At 45.1% G+C, this 11,321-nt stretch overlaps 5 non-coding genes across 5 annotated transcripts; all 5 read right to left on the bottom strand.

The window, feature by feature from the left end:
* Positions 1-2,830: 2,830 nt before the first annotated feature.
* On the bottom strand, positions 2,831-2,901 carry trnag-ccc (transfer RNA glycine (anticodon CCC)). Its single transcript has one exon. It is a non-coding gene; the product is annotated as a tRNA-Gly (tRNA).
* Positions 2,902-4,303: 1,402 nt separating this feature from the next.
* trnag-ccc (transfer RNA glycine (anticodon CCC)) lies at positions 4,304-4,374 on the bottom strand. Its single transcript has one exon. It is a non-coding gene; the product is annotated as a tRNA-Gly (tRNA).
* A 2,830-nt stretch (positions 4,375-7,204) lies between these two features.
* On the bottom strand, positions 7,205-7,275 carry trnag-ccc (transfer RNA glycine (anticodon CCC)). The gene has a single exon. It is a non-coding gene; the product is annotated as a tRNA-Gly (tRNA).
* A 1,402-nt stretch (positions 7,276-8,677) lies between these two features.
* On the bottom strand, positions 8,678-8,748 carry trnag-ccc (transfer RNA glycine (anticodon CCC)). The gene has a single exon. It is a non-coding gene; the product is annotated as a tRNA-Gly (tRNA).
* Positions 8,749-10,151: 1,403 nt separating this feature from the next.
* On the bottom strand, positions 10,152-10,222 carry trnag-ccc (transfer RNA glycine (anticodon CCC)). Its single transcript has one exon. It is a non-coding gene; the product is annotated as a tRNA-Gly (tRNA).
* Between the last annotated feature and the right edge of the window lie 1,099 nt (positions 10,223-11,321).

The raw sequence follows: 11,321 nt of genomic DNA, 5'->3' as shown, positions 1-11,321 counted from the left end.
TCACATTACGAGCACATTCAAGTTTAAAGATAGTGCAATTAGTGTTTAATTTTTGCTAATAAAAGGCGAAGAACAACAAATCACCTCATATTCTGAAGATAGAAACATAGAAACTTAGAAATTGGTGCAGGAGTAGGCCATTCGTCCCTTCCAGCCAGCACCACCATTCAATATGATCATGGCTGAGCATGCAACTTCACTTCCCCTTCCAGATTTCTCTCCATGCCCCTTGATCACTTTAGCCCTAAGGGCCATATCTCACTCTCTTTTGAGTATATCTATCCAACTGGCTTCCACATCTTTCTGTGGTACAGAATTCCACAGGTTCACATTGATCTGAGTGAAGAAGATTCTCCTCGTGTCGGTCCTAAATGGTTTACACTTTATCCTTACACAGTGACCGCTGGTACTGGGCTTCCTTTATTCGGACTGCGGGAACCTTTTTACGCCATCGAACCTGTCCATTCCCGACCAAATTTTAAATGTTTCTTGGAGCTCCCCTCTCATTCTTCTAAATTCCAGCGAGTATAAGCCTAGTCGATCCAGTCTTTCTTCATGTCAGTCCTGCCATCCCTGGAATCAATCTGGTGAATATTCGCTACACTCCCTCAAAAGCAAGAATGTCCTTCCTCAGATTAGATGATCATAACTGCACACAATACTCAAGGTCTGGTCTCAGCAAGGTGCTGTACAAGTCTCCATGCTCCGATACCCTAATCTCCTCGCTATGAAGGCCAGCATGACATTTGGCTTCCTTTACTGCATGCTGTACCTGTATGTATGAATGACTTCAACGACTGATGTACCAAAATACCCAGGTCTCAATACCCCTCCGCTTTTACAAATCGGTCAACATTCAGATAACATTCTACCTTCAAGGTTTTGCCACCAAAGTGGATAAACTCACACTTATCTTCATTATATGGCATCTGTCATCCACCGAATCTGTCCAATTCCGCTGCAGCCTCCTAGCAGCTCGCAATGCAACCCAGCTTGGTGTGATTTGCAAAGTTGGAGATATTACATTGATGGAATTATTGAAAATCGCCACAGCTCGAGGAAACGGTACCGCCGCTCCTTTCTGCTCCTCCTTATTAAACTGCCGCCCAGACTTGCTCCCGCTCTTTCAACACCTGCTCATCTCTGCTGCCGTGCTGCAAACAGCCACTCCTGTGTGTTCTCGCTTTTTAAATTGCCGCTTCCCTCTGCTCGTGCTATTTGAAAAATAACTCAAATCCTTTGCTCCCTCACGTTACAAGCGATCCTCACTGCTCCCGCTCTTTATACCGAAGGATATCTGTGCCCACGCTCATTTAACAGCCGCTCCTCTCTGTGTCCGCTCTTGAAACAGTCGGGAAGTTTAATTTTGAAATACACGCTTTCTGAAATACTTCCATAAGAGAACTCTACCCCTGAACCACCAATGCTCACATTACGAGCACATTCAAGTTTAAAGATAGTGCAATTAGTGTTTAATTTTTGCTAATAAAAGGCGAAGAACAACAAATCACCTCATATTCTGAAGATAGAAACATAGAAACTTAGAAATTGGTGCAGGAGTAGGCCATTCGTCCCTTCCAGCCAGCACCACCATTCAATATGATCATGGCTGAGCATGCAACTTCACTTCCCCTTCCTGATTTCTCTCCATGCCCCTTGATCACTTTAGCCGTAAGGGCCATATCTCACTCTCTTTTGAGTATATCTATCCAACTGGCTTCCACATCTTTCTGTGGTACAGAATTCCACAGGTTCACAATGATCTGAGTGAAGAAGATTCTCCTCGTGTCGGTCCTAAATGGTTTACACTTTATCCTTAGACAGTGACCGCTGGTACTGGGCTTCCTTTATTCGGACTGCGGGAACCTTTTTACGCCATCAAACCTGTCCATTCCCGACCAAATTTTAAATGTTTCTATGAGCTCCCCTCTCATTCTTCAAAATTCCAGCGAGTATAAGCCTAGTCGATCCAGTCTTTCTTCATGTCAGTCCTGCCATCCCTGGAATCAATCTGGTGAATATTCGCTACACTCCCTCAAAAGCAAGAATGTGCTTCCTCAGATTAGATGATCATAACTGCACACAATACTCAAGGTCTGGTCTCAGCAAGGTGCTGTACAAGTCTCCATGCTCCGATACCCTAATCTCCTCGCTATCAAGGCCAGCATGACATTTGGCTTCCTTTACTGCATGCTGTACCTGTATGTATGAATGACTTCAACGACTGATGTACCAAAATACCCAGGTCTCAATACCCCTCCGCTTTTACAAATCGGTCAACATTCAGATAACATTCTACCTTCAAGGTTTTGCCACCAAAGTGGATAAACTCACACTTATCTTCATGATATGGCATCTGCCATCCACCTAATCTGTCCAATTCCGCTGCAGCCTCCTAGCAGCTCGCAATGCAACCCAGCTTGGTGTGATTTGCAAAGTTGGAGATATTACATTGATGGAATTATTGAAAATCGCCACAGCTCGAGGAAACGGTACCGCCGCTCCTTTCTGCTCCTCCTTATTAAACTGCCGCCCAGACTTGCTCCCGCTCTTTCAACACCCGCTCATCTCTGCTGCCGTGCTGCAAACAGCCACTCCTGTGTGTTCTCGCTTTTTAAATTGCCGCTTCCCTCTGCAAGTGCTATTTGAAAAATAACTCAAATCCTTTACTCCCTCACGTTACAAGCGATCCTCACTGCTCCCGCTCTTTATACCGAAGGATATCTGTGCCCACGCTCATTTAACAGCCGCTCCTCTCTGTGTCCGCTCTTGAAACAGTCGGGAAGTTTAATTTTGAAATACACGCTTTCTGAAATACTTCCATAAACACTGCATTGGCCGGGAATCGAACCCGGGTCTCCCGCGTGGGAAGCGAGAATTCTACCCCTGAACCACCAATGCTCACATTACGAGCACATTCAAGTTTAAAGATAGTGCAATTAGTGTTTAATTTTTGCTAATAAAAGGCGAAGAACAACAAATCACCTCATATTCTGAAGATAGAAACATAGAAACTTAGAAATTGGTGCAGGAGTAGGCCATTCGTCCCTTCCAGCCAGCACCACCATTCAATATGATCATGGCTGAGCATGCAACTTCACTTCCCCTTCCTGATTTCTCTCCATGCCCCTTGATCACTTTAGCCGTAAGGGCCATATCTCACTCTCTTTTGAGTATATCTATCCAACTGGCTTCCACATCTTTCTGTGCACAGAATTCCACAGGTTCACAATGATCTCAGTGAAGAAGATTCTCCTCGTGTCGGTCCTAAATGGTTTACACTTTATCCTTAGACAGTGACCGCTGGTGCTGGGCTTCCTTTATTCGGAATGCGGGAACCTTTTTACGCCATCAAACCTGTCCATTCCCGACCAAATTTTAAATGTTTCTATGAGCTCCCCTCTCATTCTTCTAAATTCCAGCGAGTATAATCCTAGTCGATCCAGTCTTTCTTCATGTCAGTCCTGCCATCCCTGGAATCAATCTGGTGAATATTCGCTACACTCCCTCAAAAGCAAGAATGTCCTTCCTCAGATTAGATGATCATAACTGCACACAATACTCAAGGTCTGGTCTCAGCAAGGTGCTGTACAAGTCTCCATGCTCCAATACCCTAATCTCCTCGCTATGAAGGCCAGCATGACATTTGGCTTCCTTTACTGCATGCTGTACCTGTATGTATGAATGACTTCAACGACTGATGTACCAAAATACCCAGGTCTCAATACCCCTCCGCTTTTACAAATCGGTCAACATTCAGATAACATTCTACCTTCAAGGTTTTGCCACCAAAGTGGATAAACTCACACTTATCTTCATTATATGGCATCTGTCATCCACCGAATCTGTCCAATTCCGCTGCAGCCTCCTAGCAGCTCGCAATGCAACCCAGCTTGGTGTGATTTGCAAAGTTGGAGATATTACATTGATGGAATTATTGAAAATCGCCACAGCTCGAGGAAACGGTACCGCCGCTCCTTTCTGCTCCTCCTTATTAAACTGCCGCCCAGACTTGCTCCCGCTCTTTCAACACCTGCTCATCTCTGCTGCCGTGCTGCAAACAGCCACTCCTGTGTGTTCTCGCTTTTTAAATTGCCGCTTCCCTCTGCTCGTGCTATTTGAAAAATAACTCAAATCCTTTACTCCCTCACGTTACAAGCGATCCTCACTGCTCCCGCTCTTGAAACCGAAGGATATCTGTGCCCACGCTCATTTAACAGCCGCTCCTCTCTGTGTCCGCTCTTGAAACAGTCGGGAAGTTTAATTTTTAAATACACGCTTTCTGAAATACTTCCATAAACACTGCATTGGCCGGGAATCGAACCCGGGTCTCCCGCGTGGGAGGCGAGAACTCTACCCCTGAACCACCAATGCTCACATTACGAGCACATTCAAGTTTAAAGATAGTGCAATTAGTGTTTAATTTTTGCTAATAAAAGGCGAAGAACAACAAATCACCTCATATTCTGAAGATAGAAACATAGAAACTTAGAAATTGGTGCAGGAGTAGGCCATTCGTCCCTTCCAGCCAGCACCACCATTCAATATGATCATGGCTGAGCATGCAACTTCACTTCCCCTTCCTGATTTCTCTCCATGCCCCTTGATCACTTTAGCCCTAAGGGCCATATCTCACTCTCTTTTGAGTATATCTATCCAACTGGCTTCCACATCTTTCTGTGGTACAGAATTCCACAGGTTCACATTGATCTGAGTGAAGAAGATTCTCCTCGTGTCGGTCCTAAATGGTTTACACTTTATCCTTACACAGTGACCGCTGGTACTGGGCTTCCTTTATTCGGACTGCGGGAACCTTTTTACGCCATCGAACCTGTCCATTCCCGACCAAATTTTAAATGTTTCTTGGAGCTCCCCTCTCATTCTTCTAAATTCCAGCGAGTATAAGCCTAGTCGATCCAGTCTTTCTTCATGTCAGTCCTGCCATCCCTGGAATCAATCTGGTGAATATTCGCTACACTCCCTCAAAAGCAAGAATGTCCTTCCTCAGATTAGATGATCATAACTGCACACAATACTCAAGGTCTGGTCTCAGCAAGGTGCTGTACAAGTCTCCATGCTCCGATACCCTAATCTCCTCGCTATGAAGGCCAGCATGACATTTGGCTTCCTTTACTGCATGCTGTACCTGTATGTATGAATGACTTCAACGACTGATGTACCAAAATACCCAGGTCTCAATACCCCTCCGCTTTTACAAATCGGTCAACATTCAGATAACATTCTACCTTCAAGGTTTTGCCACCAAAGTGGATAAACTCACACTTATCTTCATTATATGGCATCTGTCATCCACCGAATCTGTCCAATTCCGCTGCAGCCTCCTAGCAGCTCGCAATGCAACCCAGCTTGGTGTGATTTGCAAAGTTGGAGATATTACATTGATGGAATTATTGAAAATCGCCACAGCTCGAGGAAACGGTGCCGCCGCTCCTTTCTGCTCCTCCTTATTAAACTGCCGCCCAGACTTGCTCCCGCTCTTTCAACACCTGCTCATCTCTGCTGCCGTGCTGCAAACAGCCACTCCTGTGTGTTCTCGCTTTTTAAATTGCCGCTTCCCTCTGCTCGTGCTATTTGAAAAATAACTCAAATCCTTTGCTCCCTCACGTTACAAGCGATCCTCACTGCTCCCGCTCTTTATACCGAAGGATATCTGTGCCCACGCTCATTTAACAGCCGCTCCTCTCTGTGTCCGCTCTTGAAACAGTCGGGAAGTTTAATTTTGAAATACACGCTTTCTGAAATACTTCCATAAGAGAACTCTACCCCTGAACCACCAATGCTCACATTACGAGCACATTCAAGTTTAAAGATAGTGCAATTAGTGTTTAATTTTTGCTAATAAAAGGCGAAGAACAACAAATCACCTCATATTCTGAAGATAGAAACATAGAAACTTAGAAATTGGTGCAGGAGTAGGCCATTCGTCCCTTCCAGCCAGCACCACCATTCAATATGATCATGGCTGAGCATGCAACTTCACTTCCCCTTCCTGATTTCTCTCCATGCCCCTTGATCACTTTAGCCGTAAGGGCCATATCTCACTCTCTTTTGAGTATATCTATCCAACTGGCTTCCACATCTTTCTGTGGTACAGAATTCCACAGGTTCACAATGATCTGAGTGAAGAAGATTCTCCTCGTGTCGGTCCTAAATGGTTTACACTTTATCCTTAGACAGTGACCGCTGGTACTGGGCTTCCTTTATTCGGACTGCGGGAACCTTTTTACGCCATCAAACCTGTCCATTCCCGACCAAATTTTAAATGTTTCTATGAGCTCCCCTCTCATTCTTCTAAATTCCAGCGAGTATAAGCCTAGTCGATCCAGTCTTTCTTCATGTCAGTCCTGCCATCCCTGGAATCAATCTGGTGAATATTCGCTACACTCCCTCAAAAGCAAGAATGTGCTTCCTCAGATTAGATGATCATAACTGCACACAATACTCAAGGTCTGGTCTCAGCAAGGTGCTGTACAAGTCTCCATGCTCCGATACCCTAATCTCCTCGCTATCAAGGCCAGCATGACATTTGGCTTCCTTTACTGCATGCTGTACCTGTATGTATGAATGACTTCAACGACTGATGTACCAAAATACCCAGGTCTCAATACCCCTCCGCTTTTACAAATCGGTCAACATTCAGATAACATTCTACCTTCAAGGTTTTGCCACCAAAGTGGATAAACTCACACTTATCTTCATGATATGGCATCTGCCATCCACCTAATCTGTCCAATTCCGCTGCAGCCTCCTAGCAGCTCGCAATGCAACCCAGCTTGGTGTGATTTGCAAAGTTGGAGATATTACATTGATGGAATTATTGAAAATCGCCACAGCTCGAGGAAACGGTACCGCCGCTCCTTTCTGCTCCTCCTTATTAAACTGCCGCCCAGACTTGCTCCCGCTCTTTCAACACCCGCTCATCTCTGCTGCCGTGCTGCAAACAGCCACTCCTGTGTGTTCTCGCTTTTTAAATTGCCGCTTCCCTCTGCAAGTGCTATTTGAAAAATAACTCAAATCCTTTACTCCCTCACGTTACAAGCGATCCTCACTGCTCCCGCTCTTTATACCGAAGGATATCTGTGCCCACGCTCATTTAACAGCCGCTCCTCTCTGTGTCCGCTCTTGAAACAGTCGGGAAGTTTAATTTTGAAATACACGCTTTCTGAAATACTTCCATAAACACTGCATTGGCCGGGAATCGAACCCGGGTCTCCCGCGTGGGAAGCGAGAATTCTACCCCTGAACCACCAATGCTCACATTACGAGCACATTCAAGTTTAAAGATAGTGCAATTAGTGTTTAATTTTTGCTAATAAAAGGCGAAGAACAACAAATCACCTCATATTCTGAAGATAGAAACATAGAAACTTAGAAATTGGTGCAGGAGTAGGCCATTCGTCCCTTCCAGCCAGCACCACCATTCAATATGATCATGGCTGAGCATGCAACTTCACTTCCCCTTCCTGATTTCTCTCCATGCCCCTTGATCACTTTAGCCGTAAGGGCCATATCTCACTCTCTTTTGAGTATATCTATCCAACTGGCTTCCACATCTTTCTGTGCACAGAATTCCACAGGTTCACAATGATCTCAGTGAAGAAGATTCTCCTCGTGTCGGTCCTAAATGGTTTACACTTTATCCTTAGACAGTGACCGCTGGTGCTGGGCTTCCTTTATTCGGAATGCGGGAACCTTTTTACGCCATCAAACCTGTCCATTCCCGACCAAATTTTAAATGTTTCTATGAGCTCCCCTCTCATTCTTCTAAATTCCAGCGAGTATAATCCTAGTCGATCCAGTCTTTCTTCATGTCAGTCCTGCCATCCCTGGAATCAATCTGGTGAATATTCGCTACACTCCCTCAAAAGCAAGAATGTCCTTCCTCAGATTAGATGATCATAACTGCACACAATACTCAAGGTCTGGTCTCAGCAAGGTGCTGTACAAGTCTCCATGCTCCGATACCCTAATCTCCTCGCTATGAAGGCCAGCATGACATTTGGCTTCCTTTACTGCATGCTGTACCTGTATGTATGAATGACTTCAACGACTGATGTACCAAAATACCCAGGTCCCAATACCCCTCCGCTTTTACAAATCGGTCAACATTCAGATAACATTCTACCTTCAAGGTTTTGCCACCAAAGTGGATAAACTCACACTTATCTTCATTATATGGCATCTGCCATCCACCTAATCTGTCCAATTCCGCTGCAGCCTCCTAGCAGCTCGCAATGCAACCCAGCTTGGTGTGATTTGCAAAGTTGGAGATATTACATTGATGGAATTATTGAAAATCGCCACAGCTCGAGGAAACGGTACCGCCGCTCCTTTCTGCTCCTCCTTATTAAACTGCCGCCCAGACTTGCTCCCGCTCTTTCAACACCCGCTCATCTCTGCTGCCGTGCTGCAAACAGCCACTCCTGTGTGTTCTCGCTTTTTAAATTGCCGCTTCCCTCTGCTCGTGCTATTTGAAAAATAACTCAAATCCTTTGCTCCCTCACGTTACAAGCGATCCTCACTGCTCCCGCTCTTTATACCGAAGGATATCTGTGCCCACGCTCATTTAACAGCCGCTCCTCTCTGTGTCCGCTCTTGAAACAGTCGGGAAGTTTAATTTTTAAATACACGCTTTCTGAAATACTTCCATAAACACTGCATTGGCCGGGAATCGAACCCGGGTCTCCCGCGTGGGAAGCGAGAATTCTACCCCTGAACCACCAATGCTCACATTACGAGCACATTCAAGTTTAAAGATAGTGCAATTAGTGTTTAATTTTTGCTAATAAAAGGCGAAGAACAACAAATCACCTCATATTCTGAAGATAGAAACATAGAAACTTAGAAATTGGTGCAGGAGTAGGCCATTCGTCCCTTCCAGCCAGCACCACCATTCAATATGATCATGGCTGAGCATGCAACTTCACTTCCCCTTCCTGGTTTCTCTCCATGCCCCTTGATCACTTTAGCCCTAAGGGCCATATCTCACTCTCTTTTGAGTATATCTATCCAACTGGCTTCCACATCTTTCTGTGGTACAGAATTCCACAGGTTCACATTGATCTGAGTGAAGAAGATTCTCCTCGTGTCGGTCCTAAATGGTTTACACTTTATCCTTAGACAGTGACCGCTGGTACTGGGCTTCCTTTATTCGGACTGCGGGAACCTTTTTACGCCATCAAACCTGTCCATTCCCGACCAAATTTTAAATGTTTCTTGGAGCTCCCCTCTCATTCTTCTAAATTCCAGCGAGTATAAGCCTAGTCGATCCAGTCTTTCTTCATGTCAGTCCTGACATCCCTGGAATCAATCTGGTGAATATTCGCTACACTCCCTCAAAAGCAAGAATGTGCTTCCTCAGATTAGATGATCATAACTGCACACAATACTCAAGGTCTGGTCTCAGCAAGGTGCTGTACAAGTCTCCATGCTCCGATACCCTAATCTCCTCGCTATCAAGGCCAGCATGATATTTGGCTTCCTTTACTGCATGCTGTACCTGTATGTATGAATGACTTCAACGACTGATGTACCAAAATACCCAGGTCTCAATACCCCTCCGCTTTTACAAATCGGTCAACATTCAGATAACATTCTACCTTCAAGGTTTTGCCACCAAAGTGGATAAACTCACACTTATCTTCATTATATGGCATCTGCCATCCACCTAATCTGTCCAATTCCGCTGCAGCCTCCGAGCAGCTCGCACTGCAACCCAGCTTGGTGTGATTTGTAAAGTTGGAGATATAACATTGATGGAATTATTGAAAATCGCCACAGCTCGAGGAAACGGTACCGCCGCTCCTTTCTGCTCCTCCTTATTAAACTGTCGCCCAGACTTGCTCCCGCTCTTTCAACACCCGCTCATCTCTGCTGCCGTGCTGCAAACAGCCACTCCTGTGTGTTCTCGCTTTTTAAACTGCCGCTTCCCTCTGCTCGTGCTATTTGAAAAATAACTCAAATCCTTTACTCCCTCACGTTACAAGCGATCCTCACTGCTCCCGCTCTTTATACCGAAGGATATCTGTGCCCCCGCTCATTTGACAGCCGCTCCTCTCTGTGTCCGCTCTTGAAACAGTCGGGAAGTTTAATTTTTAAATACACGCTTTCTGAAATACTTCCATAAACACTGCATTGGCCGGGAATCGAACCCGGGTCTCCCGCGTGGGAGGCGAGAACTCTACCCCTGAACCACCAATGCTCACATTACGAGCACATTCAAGTTTAAAGATAATGCAATTAGTGTTTAATTTTTGCTAATAAAAGGCGAAGAACAACAAATCACCTCATATTCTGAAGATAGAAACATAGAAACTTAGAAATTGGTGCAGGAGTAGGCCATTCGTCCCTTCCAGCCAGCACCACCATTCAATATGATCATGGCTGAGCATGCAACTTCACTTCCCCTTCCTGATTTCTCTCCATGCCCCTTGATCACTTTAGCCCTAAGGGCCATATCTCACTCTCTTTTGAGTATATCTATCCAACTGGCTTCCACATCTTTCTGTGGTACAGAATTCCACAGGTTCACATTGATCTGAGTGAAGAAGATTCTCCTCGTGTCGGTCCTAAATGGTTTACACTTTATCCTTAGACAGTGACCGCTGGTACTGGGCTTCCTTTATTCGGACTGCGGGAACCTTTTTACGCCATTAAACCTGTCCATTCCCGACCAAATTTTAAATGTTTCTTGGAGCTCCCCTCTCATTCTTCTAAATTCCAGCGAGTATAAGCCTAGTCGATCCAGTCTTTCTTCATGTCAGTCCTGCCATCCCTGGAATCAATCTGGTGAATATTCGCTACACTCCCTCAAAAGCAAGAATGTCCTTCCTCAGATTAGATGATCATAACTGCACACAATACTCAAGGTCTGGTCTCAGCAAGGTGCTGTACAAGTCTCCATGCTCCGATACCCTAATCTCCTCGCTATGAAGGCCAGCATGACATTTGGCTTCCTTTACTGCATGCTGTACCTGTATGTATGAATGACTTCAACGACTGATGTACCAAAATACCCAGGTCTCAATACCCCTCCGCTTTTACAAATCGGTCAACATTCAGATAACATTCTACCTTCAAGGTTTTGCCACCAAAGTGGATAAACTCACACTTATCTTCATTATATGGCATCTGCCATCCACCTAATCTGTCCAATTCCGCTGCAGCCTCCTAGCAGCTCGCAATGCAACCCAGCTTGGTGTGATTTGCAAAGTTGGAGATATAACATTGATGGAATTATTGAAAATCGCCACAGCTCGAGGAAACGGTACCGCCGCTCCTTTCTGCTCCTCCTTATGAAA

This window comes from Pristiophorus japonicus, chromosome 25 (genome assembly GCF_044704955.1).
Source record: "Pristiophorus japonicus isolate sPriJap1 chromosome 25, sPriJap1.hap1, whole genome shotgun sequence".
Lineage (NCBI taxonomy): Eukaryota > Metazoa > Chordata > Chondrichthyes > Pristiophoridae > Pristiophorus > Pristiophorus japonicus.
Note: the sequence above shows the minus strand (reverse complement) of the source record. Positions and strands in the feature narration are given on the sequence as shown.